Consider the following 20,261-nt stretch of genomic DNA (forward strand, 5'->3'; position numbering starts at 1 on the left):
CTCAACAGCACTTCCCAAATCCAGGAACTCTTACCTTGTAGAAGGACAAGGACAACAGACACATAGGAACCACTCCAGGCTCTCCTAAAAGTCACACATCATCCTGACTTGGAATGATATTGCCGTTCTTTCACTGTCACTGGATCAAATCCTGAATTCTCTCCTGATCAACAGTGTGGGACAGGTTTACCACATGGACTGTATCAAATCAAAAAGTGGCTCCCCTTTGCAAGGGAAATTCAGGATGGATAATAAATACTACTGCGATCCCATGTCCTGAGAACAAATGAAGCAAAATTGTAGTGCCAAGAGAGCTGTTTGAGGCATTACTTGCACATTGAGGGTGCACTTGGATAAAACTGAGATTAGCCTAACAGTTAGCATCTCTCACAATCCCTCAGTACTGCACTGGGAGTGTCAGTCCGGAGAGAGACTGAAGCTGCTGATGCAGAGGTAAGACTTTTATCCAGTGAGCCATAGCTGACATCTTTATTATTCATTCGAGCAATTGTTACATATCATTCACTCCAATAATGTATTCTGTCACTTTGTGTGGCAATTACTTGCTGTATTTGAGCCCTCCCAGCTGTGCATGTGAGTTGGCATCTTCCTTCTGGCCAGCATAACATAACTGTGACTATACATAGTAAATAGTGAGATACAAGAGTGAAGCGAGAGTGGTGTCCAGATGTTGCAATTCTTCCATTGAAATTGCATCGTACTGATTGCTTCTTTATCACTGGCACTTGTTAAATCTAACGAAGAAATGAACAAAGGCATTTCAACACTTAAAACCACTTTGTGTTCTGATGATGTCTTTAATATTACATTTAATGTTGGTGACAGCGAAATGAGTATAAATGAAGAATGCCCTAGTGCTAACCTTAGAATTCCTTTCAATATGGAGTGTAATTCAAGCTTGCATTGTTACATTTATTATGCCATTAGAACAGGCCTGTCTCTATTTAACAGTGAAGTGCTCTTTAACATGTCAGTTCCACAGCTGACACTGCTGTTCATTTCTGCTCATGCATGGCAACATAGTCTAACAGTTTTGGTGTTATCAAATATAAATCTGACAAACATCATCTCTCACATCTGTTTTACTGACAATGTGTCAGCATACCTCTTCGTCCCCACATAGGATGTATAAACAGTTGGACCACAGTCGATGCTCAATTCTGGTCTCCACATTACAAGAAAGTGAGATGCAGCAGAAGGTGCAAAGTACAAGAATTATGCTAAACTCCGAGGTTATAATTATCAGGAAAATCTAAACAGGCTGAGAGTCTGAGGAGGTGACCTGAAAGAATCCTTTAGAATTATGAAAGTTTTCAATATGATAAATGGGAATGATAGAGGCAAGTATTATATAGTTATGCAAAAATATCAGTCCATGTTATAGAAGCAACTAACAAGTTCATTTAAATAAGATCTGTGAATATAACAAGGCTAAATGTTATTTATTGTCCCCTTGATGCAGGTCCAGCGTATCATTGGATCCATCTCTCATTTTCCAACCTCTTAAATATTCTACACAGTAACAAGCTGTGCAATTGAATTTTCATGTTGTGATATTTGTAACAGACGTATTAATTTAAGTCTATTGCTCAGTCCTTTACTGGAGATATGAATGCATTTCAGATGTCATGTATCACAATTTGAATCTTTAATTTTCTCCTGGCAAACTTCCCACCTCATCCAAAATTTCCACTCCCCATATGCCAAGTTGCACCAAGTAATGTTTGTCGTATGCTTGCTGATCTGTGCTTTTTCCTCATCCATTAACAAATCAAAATCCTTATCCATGTGTTCAAGTCCTTCTATGGCCTCACATTTCCCCTATCTCTGTAATCTCCTCCAGCCTGCAACACTCTGAGGTTTCTATGTTCTTCCAGTTTTGGTATCTTGTGCATAGAATCCCTACAGTGTGGAAGCAGGCTATTCAGCCCATCAGGTCCACACTGCCCCTTGAAGAGCATCCCACCCAGGCCCAGCTCCCTACATTTCCCATGGCTAATCCACCTACCCTCACATCGCTGGACACTAAGGGGCATTTTAGCACGGCCAATCCACCTAACCTGCACATATGTTTTTGGACCGTGGGGAGGAAACCAGAGCACTCCAAGGAAGCCCATACAGGTTTGGGTAGAATATGCAAAGTCCACTCAGTCACCCAAGGCTGGAACCAAACCCAGGTCCCTAGTGCTGTGCTTTCAGCAGTCTGGACCCTAAGCTCTTGAATTCCTTCCTCAAACATCTCCAACACGAAAACACGTGTCTAATATTTCCTTATTTAATTTGCTGTAAAATTATGTTCGAACATCACTGCTGTAAAACATGCTTTATGACTGCAAAATACGTTGTTGTTTAAAGGGGCATCTTTATAATCAAATGTTATTACAGCTGTTCTTGATATTAACCAATATAATATTCCACTTTTAATCAAGCACATGTATAATAAAAACTTCACCCCACTCTCATACCAACCAACCACAATGGAGCCATCTAGTGGAGAGTCACAGCAGCGTTTCAAACTTACTGTTGGGGGAGCAAAAGGTTTTCCTCTGAATAAAATTAATGTTGAGGGTTGAACGTTTAGAGGCAGAGCAGATCAATTGAACAGTAGGCCACACGGATTTATTTGGACATGTAAGTTGTCTGAGCAGAATCTCAATCTGGATGGGACAATTTTAAACAGAAGCTAGTTTAAGATTTTCAGGGATTCTTTATGACAGCTTGAAGCTTGTAAATGTAGTTAACCAAGCACCTCACCCGCATGTTGAATTAAAAAGAGTAGCATGTTCCCCCAGAAGGGGTTTATGTGGAGTATTACATGAGCACAGCTGGTTGGGAGAAATGATGTGTTTCTGTTGCTTGGCAATGTATGTCATTCATGACCGACTTTGGCCACGGCAACTTCCCTAATCAATAAGCTTTTCTTAAGAATGGCGAAAAGGGAAAGGAGGGTTTGTGCCTGATGGTGAAATTACATATTTATCGATGAATTTGTGACAACCTGACAACAATTTGGCCAAAGTGGAACATAAAAGCTCACACTGACCAGTTGGACCAGATGGCATGTTTCTGTGCTGTACATCTTTCTCTGCTGTAAATTCTTTGTAAGAAGGTGTTATTTTCTACCTTCTTCAGGATATTAGTAAATCCTGAACAGATCCAAGTGAAAAATTCCAAAAGATAGTGGAGTTTAAAAGCACAATGAATTGGATCCTTAAGTATTGACACTGGAATATCCACAGTCATTTACATTCGTTCCAAGGTCAATTTGCCTGAAGCCATCTCAACTTAGAAGACAGGCCATTCCCTAGGGCAACACAGTGAGTTTTGACCATGAGCTGGTTTTGGTATTGTTTAGCACACTGCACCCAGGATTCCATACACAGGCTGTTATGGGCACAATAATCCATAGTTACTGAACTGAAGTCTTAATCATGTTTGTTACTCCTGCTGATAAGGCCATAGGAACAGAAGGAGGCCATTCAGCCCCTCGAGTCTACTCTCCACCATTCAGTAGGATCATGGCTGATCTAGGAGGAAGTGAGGACTGCAGATGCTGGAGATCAGAGTCAAAAAGTGTGGCACTGGGAAAGCGCAACAGGTCAAGCAGTATCCGAGGAACAGGAGAATCATCATTTCGAGAATGTCCTGATGAAGAGTTTATGCCTGAAATGGGACAGTCCCGCTCCTTGGATGCTGCCTGACCAGCTGTGCTTTTTCAGCACCACACTTTTTGACTCATGGCTGATCCAGTATTCCTCACATCCACTTTGCTGTCCTTTCCACATAATCGTTGATGTAAAACTATCTTAGCCTTGAATACACACAAGGAATCTGCCTTTACAACGCTTTGTGGTAAAGAGCTGCAAAGACCTGCAACCCGATGAGAGAAGAAATTCCTCCACATCTCAGTCTTTATTTCTGGCCTCTGGTCCTCTACTGCCCCATGGAGGGAAATAGCCTCTCAGCATTCGCCTTATCAAAAGACTTAAGAATCCTGGGTGTTTTAATGAATCCACCTGTCATTGTTTCATATATGCCAGTGGGTGGAGTCTCAACTTGTTTAGTCTTTGCTGATGAACTTCAATAAATGATTTCAAATTGGATTCATCAATTTGATCTAGATACATATGACCTGTTAACTGAAGCAGTTAGCTAAACCCATGGATTGACCTACGTCTTAAGTTGCAGCAAGTATTTGGAACATAATTTTCAGTTTAATTTACTTGCTTTGAGGCCCCATTGACTCTGTTCCGGTCAATAATTGATTCTACTTGATCACATTGTTTCATTCCACTGATTTCAAAAGGATTTTACATTTAAATTGCTGCAAACGCATTTTTGGGGGCACGAGGACACAATTTCAACTTGAAAAATTCAACCTTCAGTACTTTGTAGCATATTTCCCGATTGCACCTATCCTGAAAACATTTGAAGCTTTTTTTTAAGTTCCATTAGTACGTTAGCATCACTGGCAAGATTAAGTCTATATTGCAATAAGAGAAAGCAATTGAAAATTACTATGGTACTTCTGGCCATAAGCATGGACCAATCTGATGCACGTCCCCGTGAAACAAGGATGAGTCAGAATGCTTGGGGCACTGTTGGCAGTCCCTGAATACATACCTTCGCTCTTAACCTCCCCGAATTTAGATCCATCAGCAATTTGACAGTATCAATAATGAGATATTGAATCTGAGCGCTAGAAGCTTTTAATACGAGAGGCAACTCAAACTTTGAATTGCAATCCCTTTATACTGGGCACGATGGAGAAAGGTAAATGAGTAAAAATAGGAATGTGCAATAATTTGCATTTATATGGCACCTTTTTAACATAATAACATTAAGGATTTTCACAGGCATTAACATGAAATAAAAATTGATACTGAACCAAATGAATGAATATGAGGACAGGAACTGTTGGGAGGGGCTGGTTTTAAGAAACTTCATAAAGTGGGGGAGGGAAGTGCAAATGGGAGATAGGTCATGATCATGAAGGGATCTGAAAATAAATATAAGAAATTGAAAATCGAGACATGGTTGGAATGGGAACTATAGGAGCTCTTTATGCACCATAGCTCACTCACTGCCATCTGTTCTGAAGGCCCTCATCTCTAGCTGAATGGATTGCATGGAGGTGCCCCAAACTGTGGAAGAGGCACCAAGTAAACTTAACTTTCTTCTATGGAAAACCTTTGCAGCATTTTCTTTATACCCACAGTTTTCACAATGCAGAATGGACATAAGCGTGTTAGCTCCATGTAAACCTCAAGAAATCCCTTCTTTCCAATGAAAGTTATTGCTCACATTTTAATATGAAAAAATGGCAAAGTTTCTAAAATTGCCTGTGAGTTTCTAAATAACTAAGTTATCAACGTCAGTATTTCTGAATGTTGTCACGCTGTGGAAACCGGTCAAAACTAACAAAATAATGAGGCTTACTTAACTGGTGGAGGTTGGTTTGCAGCATACCCTGAGGACATCAGTCTAGTTATCAGTGTGAAACACACAGTGTTTCTCCTCCACAGGCTGAACCCCTCTCTTGAGGCATTAGCTAATCTAAAAGTGGCCAAGGACCAAATTTCAGTAACCAAACAGCAGCAAGGAAATATGCTCAATTATACCGGGTAATTCTTTGACAGAAGACACAAAGGGCCTTTGGAAATAAAGGGCTAAAAGGTCTGTTTGCTCATTCTTTAGTCAGAAAGATTTGCACCTTGCAAATCCCACCATGGGAATATCATCTGTAACAGGGACAAACAAAAGCAATGCTGGGTAGAATACCAACATGAATTTTATTCATATGAAAACAATGCTTCTGAAACTGTTTTATGCCTTCCTCAAGACATTGAGGAAATTGATGTAGAGTTATCCATAAATAAGCTTGAAAAGGCAATGTGGGCAACAATGGAATTCTAGTACTGAATTCCCAAAAGGAAAGCAAATTCCCAAAGCAAATATCTGCACAGTCTCCTCCTCACCAAGACAGTAAATCAGCAATTTTTTTTTCTCAGTGACAATCTGACAATAGAAAAAATCCGCCATTGGAATAGTACACAATCCCTAGGCTTGGAATCTTCGAGACCCAGCTTTGGATTATTTCAGTATAAAAGTTTTCATTATCAGGACTACCATCTCAGCAGGTCATGCTTGCTTTAGTCTACCCGTATAAATGCTGGATATCACTCTGTAATGACAACACAACTAAAGCAGAAGAGAAGTAATATTGATGCTTAACTTCCCTTGTAACCTAGCCTTGTCTATTTAAGCATGAAGCAAACTCTGAGGAATTTGGTTTATATGCAGAATGACAATGAGTGGTGTGAAGGCTACTTTTAAATGGAACAGTTGCTGAATTAATCTCAGACCATAATATGTAAAGCGATTGTATCAATTGGGAAGGGAAGTTACAATTAATCATAGAATCCCTACAGTGAGGAAGCAGGCCATTTGGCCCATTGAATCCACACTAACGACCCACCCACCTACCCTTTCCCTGCATTTCCTATGGCTAATTCACCTAGCCTACACGTCTCTGGACACGATGAGCAATTTAGCATAGCCAAACCACCTAACCTGCACATCTTTGGATTGTGAGAGGAGACCAGAACACTTGGAGGAAACCCACACAGACACAGGGAGAATGTGCAAACTTCACACAGACAATCACCTGAGGGTTAAATCAAACCTGGGTCCCTGGTGCTGTGAGGCAGCAGTGCTAACCATTGAGCCACCGTGCCACTCAAAAGTTGCCAGTTACAATTAAACCAGGCATGAGCTGAACCTACAATCTTCTAATTCAAAGTCTCACACGTAATCCACTACGCCACTGGCTCAATTGACAAAATAGGTCATCTGGATAAGATAGTTATCTGCTTCCATTCCAACAAAGTAAGAATCTTAGCCTGTTTGGAAATGACCACATGGGATCTCAAGCTCATTCTGATAGTAGCAGACAAAAAAGGGATCATTAGGTAATTTATAGCAGTTCCTCTCTTTATTCTTACTCATGACTTATCTGCATAGGTGACTCTTAATAGATCTAAGGAAATTGGTAACGGTGTTTATGCAGTCAGTGTGGCCTCCATTTCAACACTCAGTATGTCCTCTGCATCAACATAACTTGATGGGGTTGAAATATTGGATGTTCAGGTCCCCAGCTAAAAGGTCAAGGGTGGTCTGCTGAAAGGAACACTAGCTGCCATTTAGCTGTAAACAGACTGGAGGGGAGATTCCTGTCCCACAAGATTCGAGAGTTTTCAACCTCTGGTTGACCAACAGCTCACCAGCATTTTGAGGCAAGGGCATGTGACATTGGATCAGGATTTAGGCCAGTTTATGGAGATCTCAAGGGTGCCAAACTGACAGGCCATGGTGAGATTTAGACCATAAAATGTAGGAGTAGAATTAGACCATTTGATCCATCAGGTTTCTCTTTCATTCAAGAACATTGTGCCTGACATGATCATCCTCAATTCCATTTTTCTGTTGTATCCAATAACCCTTGATTTCCTTATTGTTTAACAATGTCTATCTCAGTCTTACATATATTTAATAACTGAACATCAATAGCCATCTTTGGAAAATAATTCCAGATTCCTCACCATTTAAGAGAAGAAATTCCTCATCTTTGTCCTAGCTGGGTGTCTCCTTTCTCTTATTATAGCCTCTGGTCCTAGACTCTCCTGCAAAAAGAAATGACCTCTGAGTATTTACCTCACCAGGCCCCTAAGAATATTGTATGTTTCTATAATCTCACCTCACATCCTTGTAAACTTCAATCAGTTCAGGCCCAAATTACTTTACCTCTCCTCATAAGACAATCCTAAACTAATGAACATTCTCTGATTGTCTCCAAAGCCAATATATCTTTACTTAGATAAGGGGACCAAAACAGTTCGCAGGTCTAATTAATGCCTTGTATATTTTTAGCAAGGCTTCCCTATTTTTATACTCCACTCCCTTTGAAATAAAGGGCAACATTCCATTTATCTTCCCTTTTAACTTAATCCACACATAAATGATCTGAATGCTATTTTTAAATCAAACAGCTGCTGAATTGATCTCAAACCATAATATATAAAACAATAGTATCAATTGGGAACTAGTATGCTAGTTTTCAGTGATTTATACATGAAGGCTCTCAAATCTCTCTATGCTGCAGCTTTCTGCAGTCTTTTCCCATTTAAATAATATTTAGCTCCGCCATTCTTCCTGCCAAAGCATAACCGCACATTTTCCCACATTATATTCTGTTTGCCAGACTTGGTCCACTCACTTAGCTTGTCTATATCCCTCCTGGGTCATCCTGACAACTTGCTGTCTCACTTATTTTTGTGTCATCTGCAAACTTGGCAATAGTACATTCACTTTCCTTATTCAAGTTACTAGTATATATTGTAACTAACTGAGAGGCCAATGATGCAAGGGGCACCCTAAGATGGTTAATCACAGCAGAGAAAGAATGAAGCTGTTTGGTGAGAAGTAATTGTCCACTTAGGGGCATCATTTGATCCACTAATAGGGAGTCCCCTGATGCCAGTTCCGATGCTGGGTATAATTACAGGCAGGAATGGCAAACAAGTAGGTGGTTAGCCCACCTACCTTCAAACCCCCCAGTGCGGCAGTATAAAAACCAGCCCATAGGCTAGAATCATAGAATGGTTACAGAAAACGTATTGGATCCATCTAGCCACCAACTGCTTCCGGCAAGAGCAATTTATCTAGTGGCATTCTTACAACCTATCATTTGAAAATGTATATAAATTGATAATTTAATCTAGCTGCCACCTGTCTCAATCCATATGTTGCCTTGATGATTCCTACTCAGGTCCCCATCACTTCTTACTATCGTTGTACAATGTATAGCCATACACAAGACTTTTGCTTTTCCATTTATGTTAGCTATCTGTCTTATCTTATGCCCTCTCTTTATTTCTCTTATTTCCTTTCTCACCTCCACTCTGAACTTTCTGTGTCCTCACTTGTATTGTCAGTCCTGATATCTATAATAAGCCCCCTCTTTCTGCTTCATTTTACTCTCTCGTTTGGAGAGTTGTAAAGCTGGAGAAGATTACAGAGGTAGTCAGGGGCAAGGCCATGGAGGATTTGAGAACAAGGATGAGCATTGAAATTTGAGGTATTCCCTAACCAAAAGCTAATGTGGTTCAGCAAGCAAAGATGTTGAGAGGAGACATTTACCTATAGACATGTAGTTGGTCTATAGACATGCACCGAATACTACAGACACTTTTCATTGTGATCTCTTTTAAAGTTTGCATTCTTCCCACATCTCAGTTTGACACTCTTGCTTTGATGATGGATACTTTTAATTTATTCGTGTTATTCCTTTACTGCTGTAAGGCAAAAACACCATAGATAGTACCATATGCAGTGCTGCTGTTTGCTGTGAAAAGTTCAACCATTTTAGTAACAGTTAAATGCTCCCTGTAGGCTTATTCCGAAGTTACAAGATAAAAACACTTTTTCACCTTAGGTTTTCTTTTCCAAAGTCTGTCTGTCTATGCTCATAAATGTTATTCAGTTTTAAGGCATTCCCAAGTGGCCTTTTCAAATATCAAGAGCAAAAACATACTTGCTGTTCAGAAGTATTAATGCTGCAGTGTTCATTTGCGCTCTTCCAAAGTCCTGCGTAGTTTATTGCAGCCTTATGTAAGCTAATCTCGATTAAGATTTCATTTAAAACACAGAGAGGTTATTCCTCTGTATGAATGAGTTACTCAAGGATTACCCTTGAGCTGCAGGAGCTCATAATTAATCTCTAAAACACTGCTAACACAGAGAAAAAAAATACTGAGAGGAATAATCAGAGAGGAACATTAAACAGAAATGCGCAAATGTGTGTGCACATTTGAATTTGTGTGTGTGATTGAGAGTATGTGTGTCCAATCAGTCCCTCTTCCTCCCCTATTCTTTATACATAGTCCTGATAATTGTTCCTTTCCAACTTTTATCCAAAGTATGATGGCACTAGCCCTCCTTTGTGGCTTATACTTTTTAGAATCCAGTTCCAAAGTTGATTGTGGGCATGTGATGTCACTGGTACCCACATACTGTCGGAACTTACTCTGGATCATACTGTTTTGATAACAGTAATCAATCTGTAGACTATAAATCAGTTATTTCCTGCCCATATTCATTCATCAGTTTCTATGGATTAGAGGCAAGGATGACACAGATGTTCTTCATTTAAGGCAAACATGTAAAATATTTAAAGATGTTGGCATACAAGGGTGGTTAAGGTGTTTAGCTTGCCTTCATTGCTCAGATCTTTGAGTATAGGAGTTGGGACATCATGTTGAAGCTGCACAGGACAGGTTATTCTGTGTGCATTTCTGGTGGCCCTGTTATAGGAAGGATTAGATTAGGTTATCTACAGTGTGGAAACAGGCCCTTTGGCCCAACCAGTCCACATCGGCCCTCCGAAGAGTAACCCACCCAGACCCATTTCCCTCTGACTAATGCACCTAACACTATGGGCAATTAAGCATGGTCAATTCACCTAGGGTGCATCTTTGGACTGTGGGATGAAACTGGAGCACCCGGAGGAAACCCATGTAGACACAGGGAGAACATGCAAGCTCCAGTTGCCCAAGCATGGAATCGAACCTGGGACCCTGGTGCTGTGAGGCAGCAGTGCTAACCACTGGGCTACCATGCCACCCTTATTATTAAACTGGAGAGGGTTCAGAAAAGATTGGCCAGGATGTTGCCAGGAATGGAGAGTTTGAGATATGAAAATAGACTGGAGAGACCCCTGGGACTTTTTTTCAGTGGAGTGTAGGAGTTTGAGGAGTACTGAGGTTTATAAAATCATGAGGGGCATAGACAAGGTGAATAGCAAGGGTCTTTTCCCCAGGGTAGGGAAGTTCAAAAAAAGGGAGGGGTATTATTGAAGTGAGAGGAAAAAGGTTTAAAAAGGACATGAGGGGCAATCTTTTTACACAGAGAGTGGTTTGTGGGTGGAGTGAACATCCAGAGGACATGATGGATGCAGGTCCAGTTACAAATTTTAAAAGACATTTAGATTAGATTACCTACAGTGTGGAAACAGGTCCTTTAGCCCACCAAAGAGCAACCCACCCAGATCCGTTCCCCTACATTTACCCCTGACTAATCCACCTAACACTACAGGCAATTTTAGCATGGCCAATTCACCTAACCTACACATCCTTGTGACTGTGGGAGGAAACCCACACAGACACAGGGAGAATGTGCAAACTCCACGCAGACAGTTGCCAAGGCAGGAATTGAACCCAGGTCCCTGATGCTATGAGGTAGTAGTGCTAACCACTGAGCCACTATGCCATCCAAGGTAAGCTCATGAATAGGAAAAGTTTGAAGGCAAAAGGGCAAGTGCAGGCAGGTGGGACTAGTTTGGTTTAGAACATGGTCGGTGTGGACCGAAGGGTCTGTTTCCCTTCAGAATGACTCTATGATTCCGTGGTTCTAATATTGCTGTATTCGTGTTCACTTGTATTGTTTCTAACTTGGAACATTCTGCAGCAAATGTAATGGGTAATTCATGCGCAAATCCAGCAAAATCTTAAAAATATTAAAGGCAGAGATTGAGATACCTTTTGTGTGAAGCAAACAATTGAATGACAGAAATCAGTCACGAACCTCACAATTCACAGTGTCTATCTTCAAGCCCTGAACCAACTGGACAATTTACATCCTAATAACAGTGTGTACCATTAACACTTTGGTATTGTTTCAACAAGATTTCACCCATTGGCTTTACAGCTATAACTTGCAGTAAGGAACAGTTGGCATTGTTCATTTGTTTTTATTGACTTGATAAGGAAGCTACCTTGAAATAGTACGTACTTTATCTTAATGTGAAACAAATGCGGTTTTATGGTGTTTATGTTGTTCAAGTCAAATTATAGAAGCTATGCTCTTGTGGTCTAATAATTTCATGCTCTGGTATACTCAATCCCTAAAGAACAAATCAATACAAGCTGTGTCATTGATTAAGCAGGTACCTATATTGAGGTACAATGACAGTCAGTCACATAAATCAGAATCATCATTAGTTACTACATCGTGCCAAGAAATGAAAAGAATCTGTATTTGTCAACCGAAGCTTCAATCAATTTAAATCTTGGAAGTTTGTATTACAATTCTGTAAACAGACTGCCTGCAATTTCCAACAAAAAATGCCTGTCAGTTTTTAATCCAGAATTTTGCACTATTTGAGAAATTGGTTTCGGAATCAGCTATTACTCAGAGGGTGGCAATTGCCTCTGAGACCATAGATTGTGAACTCAGTTCCCAATGCGGAGATCGCAGCAGATTTTCACTCCAGTGCTCATATTGAAGCAGTGCTACACCACTGAAGGTGCTGAATTTCAGTTGTGATAGTAAGATAAGGCCCTGTCTGTTTTCTCAGGTGCACGTGAATGAATCCATGATGCCAGGCATGGTTAGTAAGTTTGCGGACGACACCAAAATTGGTGACATAGAAGACGGTGAAGACAGCTTTCTAAGGTTGCAAAGGGATCTTAATCAAATGGGTCAATGGGCTGAAAAATGGCTGATCAACCTCAATTTGGATACAATATTTTGGTTCAACAAACAAAGCAGGATTCATACAATTAATGGTAGGGCCTTGGGTAGTGTAGAATAGAGGGACCTAGGGGTTCAGGTGTATCATTCGTTGAAGTTTGCATCATGTGGACAAGGTGGTTAAAGAGGCATTTAGCATACTTGCCTTCATTACACTGTCCTTTGAATGTAGGTGTTGGGAACTCATGTTGAGGTTATATAGGATGTTGGTGAGGCCTTTTCTGGAATATTGTATCCAGTTCTGGTCACCCATTTATAGGAAGGATATTATCAAGCTGGAGAGGGTTCAGAAGAGATTTATGTGGAAGTTGTCAGGTATGAAAGGTTTGAGTTACAAAGAAAGGCTGGATAGGCTGGGATTTTTTTCACTGGAGCATAGGAGGTTGAGAGGAGAACTTATAGTAGTTTATAAAATAATGAGGGGTATTGATAGAGTTAATGGTAATTGTGTTTTGCCTAGGATGGGGGTTTTCATGACTAAGGGGCACACTTTTAAGGTTAGCGGAGAGAGATTGAAAAAAGATATGAGGAACAAATGTTTTACACAGACAATTTTTTTGGTGTGGAATGAATTTTCTGAGGAAGTGGTGGGTGCAGGTACAGTTACAGTGTTTAAAAGACATTTGGATAAGTACATGAAGAGGAAAGGTTTGGAGAGTTATGGGCCAGCTGGCAGGTGGGACTAGTTTAGTTTGGGATTCTGTTCAGCATGGACTGGTTAGACTGAAGGGTCTATTTCTGTGCTGTATGACTCTATAAGAGTAGATGGTGGGTAGGGGAGCAGGGGTTGATTCTAATGGCTTTGCTAATATTTATTCCAAAGTCAGCATCACTGAAACAGATTATCTGGCAAGTATCACATCACTTTTGTGAGATCTTGCTGTGCAAAAAATGGCTGTCATCTTTCCCACACTACAACAGTGACTAGATTTTAAAATTTGATTTGGAGATGCCAGTGTTAGACTGGGGTGTACAAAATTAAAAATCACACAACACCGTCCAACAGGTTTATTTGGAAGTATTAGTTTTCGGAGCAATGTTCCGAAAGCTAGTGCTTCCAAACAAACCTGTTGAACTATAACCTGGTGTTGTGTGATTTTTAACTTAGATTTTAAAAGTACTATGTTTGATTGACTGTAAAATTTTGCAACATTTTGAGACAGCAAAAGGCACCATATAAGTGCAAATCTTTATATTACTTTTACATTGGAGGATAACCTAGTAAATCATGAAATAATGTTTCCAAAATCAAGCATCTACCTCAGACTGGTTTGCAATATCATTGCTTTTGGCAATATTTCAAACTATCCTGTTTCTACCAATAAGATTGCACTGGTACAGGTTTTACTTATTTCTCCTAAACTCCTGAATACCACACTGGATGCTCTTATTCCTTATTACATTCTTCTTGTGTTCAAGTCATTGTTTCTTCCTCAGTTCCTCTTTTTCCAAATCTTCTTCTCCAGCCAACTTTCCTCACACATATTGCAGGGTGTGCAACTTTCTTGGGGACAGGGCTTGGGAAATGCCTCTCCCTGAAGTAATGAAGTATTCCTGAAGTAAAAGGATTAATTTCGGAATATATATACTTATAATGTCTACATCATTATTATCATTTATGTGTGTATATATATATATATACACACACACACACTTTTTATGTGTATATATAAATATTTGCAGGGGTGGTGGGGGGGAGGGGGGGGGGCAGCGCAATGGCCAAGTGGTCTTATTGCTGAACTGTTAACCCAGAGACTGTGTAATGTTCTGGGGATCCTGATTTGAATCCTGCCACAGCTGATGATGGAATTTGAATTCAATAAATATCTGGAATTAAGAGCCTAACGATGACCATGGATCCATTGTTGAATGTGGAAAAAGCCAATCTGATTCACTAAAATTCTTTAGGGAAGGAAGCTGCCATCCTTACCTGGTCTGGCCTAGATGTGACTCTCCCTTGGCAATGTGGTTGCCCAATTAGGGATGGGCCTAGCCATCGCTGTCCTCATCCTGTGGATGAAGTTAAAATATATATAAGTATGTATAAAATGGTAATGATGATTTGGAGATAATGTCAGAGTCAATAATTAAGTGGAAGGAGCTGCAAGGAAACAGAAGCTCATGTGAAGATATCATCACGCTGTAAATAAACACTTCCTGCAGAAAGTTCCAGGATCTCCAGCTGCATTACTTTTGGGGGACGAAGTAGAGTTAGACCCCAGGCACACAACAAAACAAAACAGCCAAGTCAAATCATGACTCAATGAACATGCAATGAAGCCAGAATGACAGTGTAGATGCTGGAAGGGTGTTTCCCTTGGATTGAAGTCGAGGACCAGGGCCTGAGGATAAGGGACAGACTTTTTAGGACTGAGATGTGGAGGAGTTTCTGTTCTTCAAGGGCATTGAACCTCTGAAATTCTTGACCCCAGATAGATGTAGATCCTCCACCATTAAGTATATTCAAGATAGAGATAGAGATTAAGGGCATCAGATGATACAGAAAAAGTGCAGAGAAATGGCATTGAGATTGAAGATCGGTGTTATCTAGTGGAATGGTGGAGCTGATTTGAGGGTCCTGAGATCCTCAGTAGTCCCCAGATCTAGGAGTACCTCATTCTAGTAAGGCACAACGTTCTTCAGCCCTCTATAATCACTAACAACTCCAAAATGGAATTCAAAAGAAACTTCTTTATCCATAAAATGATGAAAACATGGAATAAGCTACTACAGGAAATGATTGGGATGAACATTAGTTGAAGTTGGGCTGAATTGCCTGTTTCCGTCCTAACTTTCAGTGTAAATCTGTGCACCTGTCCAGCGCCCAGGTGCATGGCATTGAAGAAAATACCCCTAGTATTGTTAACCTGCTTTTCTGCTTGGGGTGTCTGTCATTTTGGGTCTTGGGTTTTCATCTTGGTTTCTCAGTGGTTCCAAATGGTTGAGACTCTATATTTCTAAACAGATACAGTCAAATTTAGGCAAGCTATTAACTCAAAATACAAAAGAAACCCATTGGTTTACAGGACAGGACATTCAGCCTCAGATCTTCGGGTGACCATCCTCCAAGGTGGACTTCGGGACAGGCAGCAGAGGAAAGTGGCCGAGCAGAGGCTGATAGCTAAGTTCGGTATCCATAGGGAGGGCCTCAACCGGGACCTTGGGTTCAAGTCACATTACAGGTGATCACCATTGCACTACACACACACAGACACACACACTCTCACATACACATACACACACTCCTCCTCCTCCTCCAGAGGAATACCTAGTCTATTTGCTCCAGTTCTGTATGAATTCCTCCAATGCCAGTTCAGACTGTGTATTACCAGAGGTGAACCATGATTAGTGTTAGTTAAACCCAGTTCTTTAGCTTGGCACAGGTTCCTTCCCTATTGTCTGGAGTTCAGGGCTTGGGTCCTTACCTTTACTCTCTCTTGGTCTACTTTTTAAGTGAAAAGTAAGTTAAGATTTTATATGCTAATTCAGCTGCTTGCCATTTTAATGGTTTTGTGATTTACACATGAAAGAAGTGAAGCTATCACTGTATTCTAACAGATGAAAGGCTTAACAGACAATCAATTCTTCAATGTATAATTTCAGTTACATCACACTGCAAATTTTTGCTATAAATTCTGTGTTACGATCGAGCCCTCCACAGTCACCTGATGAAGGAGTGTCGCTCCGAAAGCTAGTGTGCTTCCAATTAAACCTGTTGGACTATAACCTGGTGTTGTGTGATTTTTAACTTAGGAGAGAAGCAGATATTCATTCCAACTGGTACATGATATACTGTTCATGCTCCACACAATCCCATCTTTTGATCTCACTCTATCAACATACCTTTCTACTCCTTTCGCTCTTGTGTGTATCCAGCTTCCCCTCAACCAATCTTTGTGAGTTTCACATTCTCACCACTCTTTGAGTAACATGTTTTCTCCTGAATTTCCAATGGAGTGCATTAGTGGCTGTTTATAACCCCTAGTTTTCTCTCCCTCTTCACATTTTTTCAAGTTGCAGTGAATTTGTATTTTGTTTTCTATCATTGATATTGTATGGAATTTCGTTTCCAGCCTTTGGCATTTGAGCATTGTTACACTGATGTTTTTCCAAGACCTTCTTCTCTTCGTCAGACCTGCAGCAAGTCAACAAAGCTTTAAATCTCTGGCCTAAATCTGTCAAGGCACATTACGGCAAACCATTGAGCCACAAATCTGGAAGTGAACAAGTCTTTCATGCTCAATTTTAACATAAGCACTTTTTAAATGCTCACTCCCTTTTGAGACTTTCAATGTAAAAGTAAAACAGCGAACTAAATTAAACTTGAAAAATTCCCTCCTGGGCCTCTTTAGTTTGATGATGTTTTGATGCTTGAAACAGCTGCTGCCTTATAACGATTGGCCCTGTTTCTCTCTCTCTCTCACACACAAACACACCAACAAAAACAGGTTTTGTGAAGCATTCCAAAGCAGTAAATATACCAAGAATTGAAAATTTGTACAGCTCTTTGTGTGCTGCATTTTTTCATCGCTTCCTTCCTGACCATACACTGAAATATTGTAATGTATTGTGACGAGGATGTGGGAGAGATGAGACTGTGATTTCCATTAACTGGGTGTCCAGATAATTTATGGGCGTGGTGTGTGTCCTCTATTTCACTCCCCTGTACCAGCATTTTATATTGCTGCCGTTTTATAAGAAAAACAAATTTGAGTGTTAGTGAAAAAGTCTGCAGATGCTGGAAATCAGAAACAAAAAGAGGATTCACTGGAAAACGTGGCAGATCTGTCAGCATCTGTGGAGGGAAAACAGAGTTAACATTTCGAGTCCAGAGAAAAACATGCTGTGCTGAAGGGTCACTGTACCCAAAACTTTAACTCTGCTTTCTCGGCACAGATGCTGTCAGATCTGCTGAGGCTTTTCCAGTGATTTCTGTGTTAATAAGTCTGATTTACCTTTCAAACTGCACCTGAGGATTATACGTTAACTTGACAAGAAAAGAACTTGCTCCATCTAGCCTGTTCCAAAATTTGTGAATTGATTAGGCAAAAAAGCCTAATCAGTACACATTCTATGACCACCCAAGAACTAGATGACCTCTTAGGATAGGCAAGAAACCAGATAATAACCCTGGCCGATCTTCATTGTATTTGCAACATGCAAACAAGCTATGCAGCGTAACTGGCCTCTGCTAATAATCATACGACATAACAAACATCCTTTCTCTGAGTGCTGTTCAGCTTTCAACATTTCTTTCAATTCCTTCCTCCAACAGTGTGTTTATCCAACTAAAATGGGCGGCACGGTGGCTGAGTGGTTAGCACTGCTGCCTCACAGTGCCGTGGACCCGGTTCGATTCCAGCTTCGGGCGACTGCCTGTGTGGAGTTTGCACATTCTCCCCGTGTCTGTGTGGGTTTCCTCCAGGTGCTCTGGTTTCCTTCCACAGTCCAAAGATGTGCAGGTTAGGTGAATTGGCCATGCTAAATTGCCCGTAGAGTTAGGTGCACTCGTTAGGGGAATGGGTCTGGGTGGGTTACTCTTCGGAGGGTCGATGTGGACTAGTTGGGCTGAAGGGTCTGTTTCCACATTGTAGGGAATCTAATCTTAAAAACAATGTATCTACGCTATTTGTCTAAACCTTCCCTATGGTAACAGAGAAAATTCTGGAGATTTTCCTCTCTGTTCCCCAAACATGTTCCCTTTCCAAGTAATCAAATGAATACAGGAGATCATTCTGGCTCTCATTTCTTTGCAGTGTCCATGCTTTTGTAAGAGTGATAGCTACCCTATATAGAGAAGGAGCTCAGTGAAGCATTGCCCATTTCACAGTCAGTTCCAAAGGCATCTCATTATCTGGGAAAAGAATCTAAGTTGAAGCTGGCCTCAGCACAATGTAAAACAATGATTCTGATCCTCCTCAGCCTATTTAACTGGAATAATTTGTTCACAAGAACACAACCTATTCCTTTCATTTAATTTACAAATTTCTATCAGACCAACCTCACGTTGAAGAGTATTGGTTCTTCTAGTCTGTCTGATAACTGAGATGCTTTGATCTGAATGAGAGGTTACGGTTTGGACCTTGGTGTAAATAAAGAGAGGGCATTGAAATGGAGTGGTAGTGTTATATACATAGCATCTGGAAGAGGCCATTCAGCCCCTTTTAATCTATATCATCTGGTGTTTAAAAGAATAAATGATCATGTTGAAACACAAAGACTCTAAAAGGATTTAATGGGGTAGATGCTGAGAGGCTGGAGAATGAAGAAGAAGGGAACATAATCTCAGGTGAAGAGTTTGATCAGTTAGGCCTGAGATGTTGGAGAGTGTAGGACAAGGGAATATAATCTCAGATGAAGAATTTGATCAGTTAGGACTGAGATGCTGGAGAGTGTAGAACAAGGGAACATAATCTCAGGTGAAGAGTTTGATCAGTTAGGCCTGAGATGTTGGAGAGTGTAGGACAAGGGAATATAATCTCAGATGAAGAATTTGATCAGTTAGGACTGAGATGCTGGAGAGTGTAGAACAAAGCAACATAATCTCAGGTGAAGAGTTTGATCAGTTAGGCCTGAGATGTTGGAGAGTGTAGGACAAGGGAATATAATCTCAGATGAAGAATTTGATCAGTTAGGACTGAGATGTTGGAGAGTGTAGGACAAGGCAACATAATCTCAGATGAAGATTGGGATCAGTTAGGACTGAGATGAGGAGAAATGTCTTCACTTTCGGTTGTGAATCTTGGGAATTTTCTACCGCAGAGAACTGTGAGTGCTCAGTCATCAAGTATATTTAAGTCTGAGATTGACATCTTTTGACTCTAAGGGAACCAAACAATGGGAAGATATTGTTGAGATGTGAGAAATGTTGTTGAAGCTTTTTGGTTTACAATCATCAGGACAAATGCAAGAATGCCAAATTTCAAACGATTGCAGCAATTTGTACAATGGGGAAAGAATGCTGACTGGTTGGAACTTTCACTCTGTTTAGCTAAGGCTTTGCTACAGAGAAAGCAACAGTGACTAGAATTAGAATTAGAATCAGAATCCCTACATTGTGGAACAGGCCCTTCAGCCCAACAAGTCCACACCGACCCTCTGGAGAGCAACCCACCCTACCCTGTATTTACCGCTGACTATAGGCTCCCAAAGCTCCAGATTATTTCAAAGAAGGTGCAAGACTTGAACAGTTACAATCAATTACATACTTTACTGAGGTCACTGTTATCATACAGGAAATACAGCAACTAAATCTGACATAGCAATCTCCCTCAAACTGCAAGTAATAATAACCAAATAATATATTATGTGATACTGACTGAGCAATAAATACCAGCCAGAATGCCACAGAGAACTCACCTGCTCATTCTTGAAATAGTGGCAATGGGATCATTCACATCTATCTGAAAGCCTAGGCTTGGCCTTCGTTTGATATCCCATCTGAAAAAAAGGATTACTCCATGGTGCAGACTAAATTTGTGCCCAATTCTCTGGTGATGGAGTTTGAGCCACGACAATCTGACATAACTTGTTTCCTTTGACCCTAGGGCTGACAAATGTAACTGAAGTCAGTGGGAGTGGAGGCAGAATGGCCAACCAGAAGGGCGTCAAAATCATCTGGTTTAACATATTGACCAAAAGCAAAGCCTGAG

At 40.5% G+C, this 20,261-nt stretch overlaps 1 protein-coding gene and 1 long non-coding RNA gene across 4 annotated transcripts in view; one reads left to right on the forward strand and one right to left on the reverse strand.

Moving 5' to 3' along the window:
- The window catches only part of fgf14 (fibroblast growth factor 14), a 507,463-nt gene that overhangs the window by 463,195 nt on the left and 24,007 nt on the right, over positions 1-20,261 (forward strand). The window lies entirely within an intron of this gene.
- Positions 559-16,713, reverse strand: LOC122550488. The gene is made up of 3 exons (XR_006311863.1): positions 16,453-16,713; positions 14,540-14,619; positions 559-755 (listed from the first exon to the last, which is right to left on the reverse strand). It is a non-coding gene; the product is annotated as an uncharacterized LOC122550488 (long non-coding RNA).

This window comes from Chiloscyllium plagiosum, chromosome 6, assembly GCF_004010195.1.
Source record: "Chiloscyllium plagiosum isolate BGI_BamShark_2017 chromosome 6, ASM401019v2, whole genome shotgun sequence".
Lineage (NCBI taxonomy): Eukaryota > Metazoa > Chordata > Chondrichthyes > Orectolobiformes > Hemiscylliidae > Chiloscyllium > Chiloscyllium plagiosum.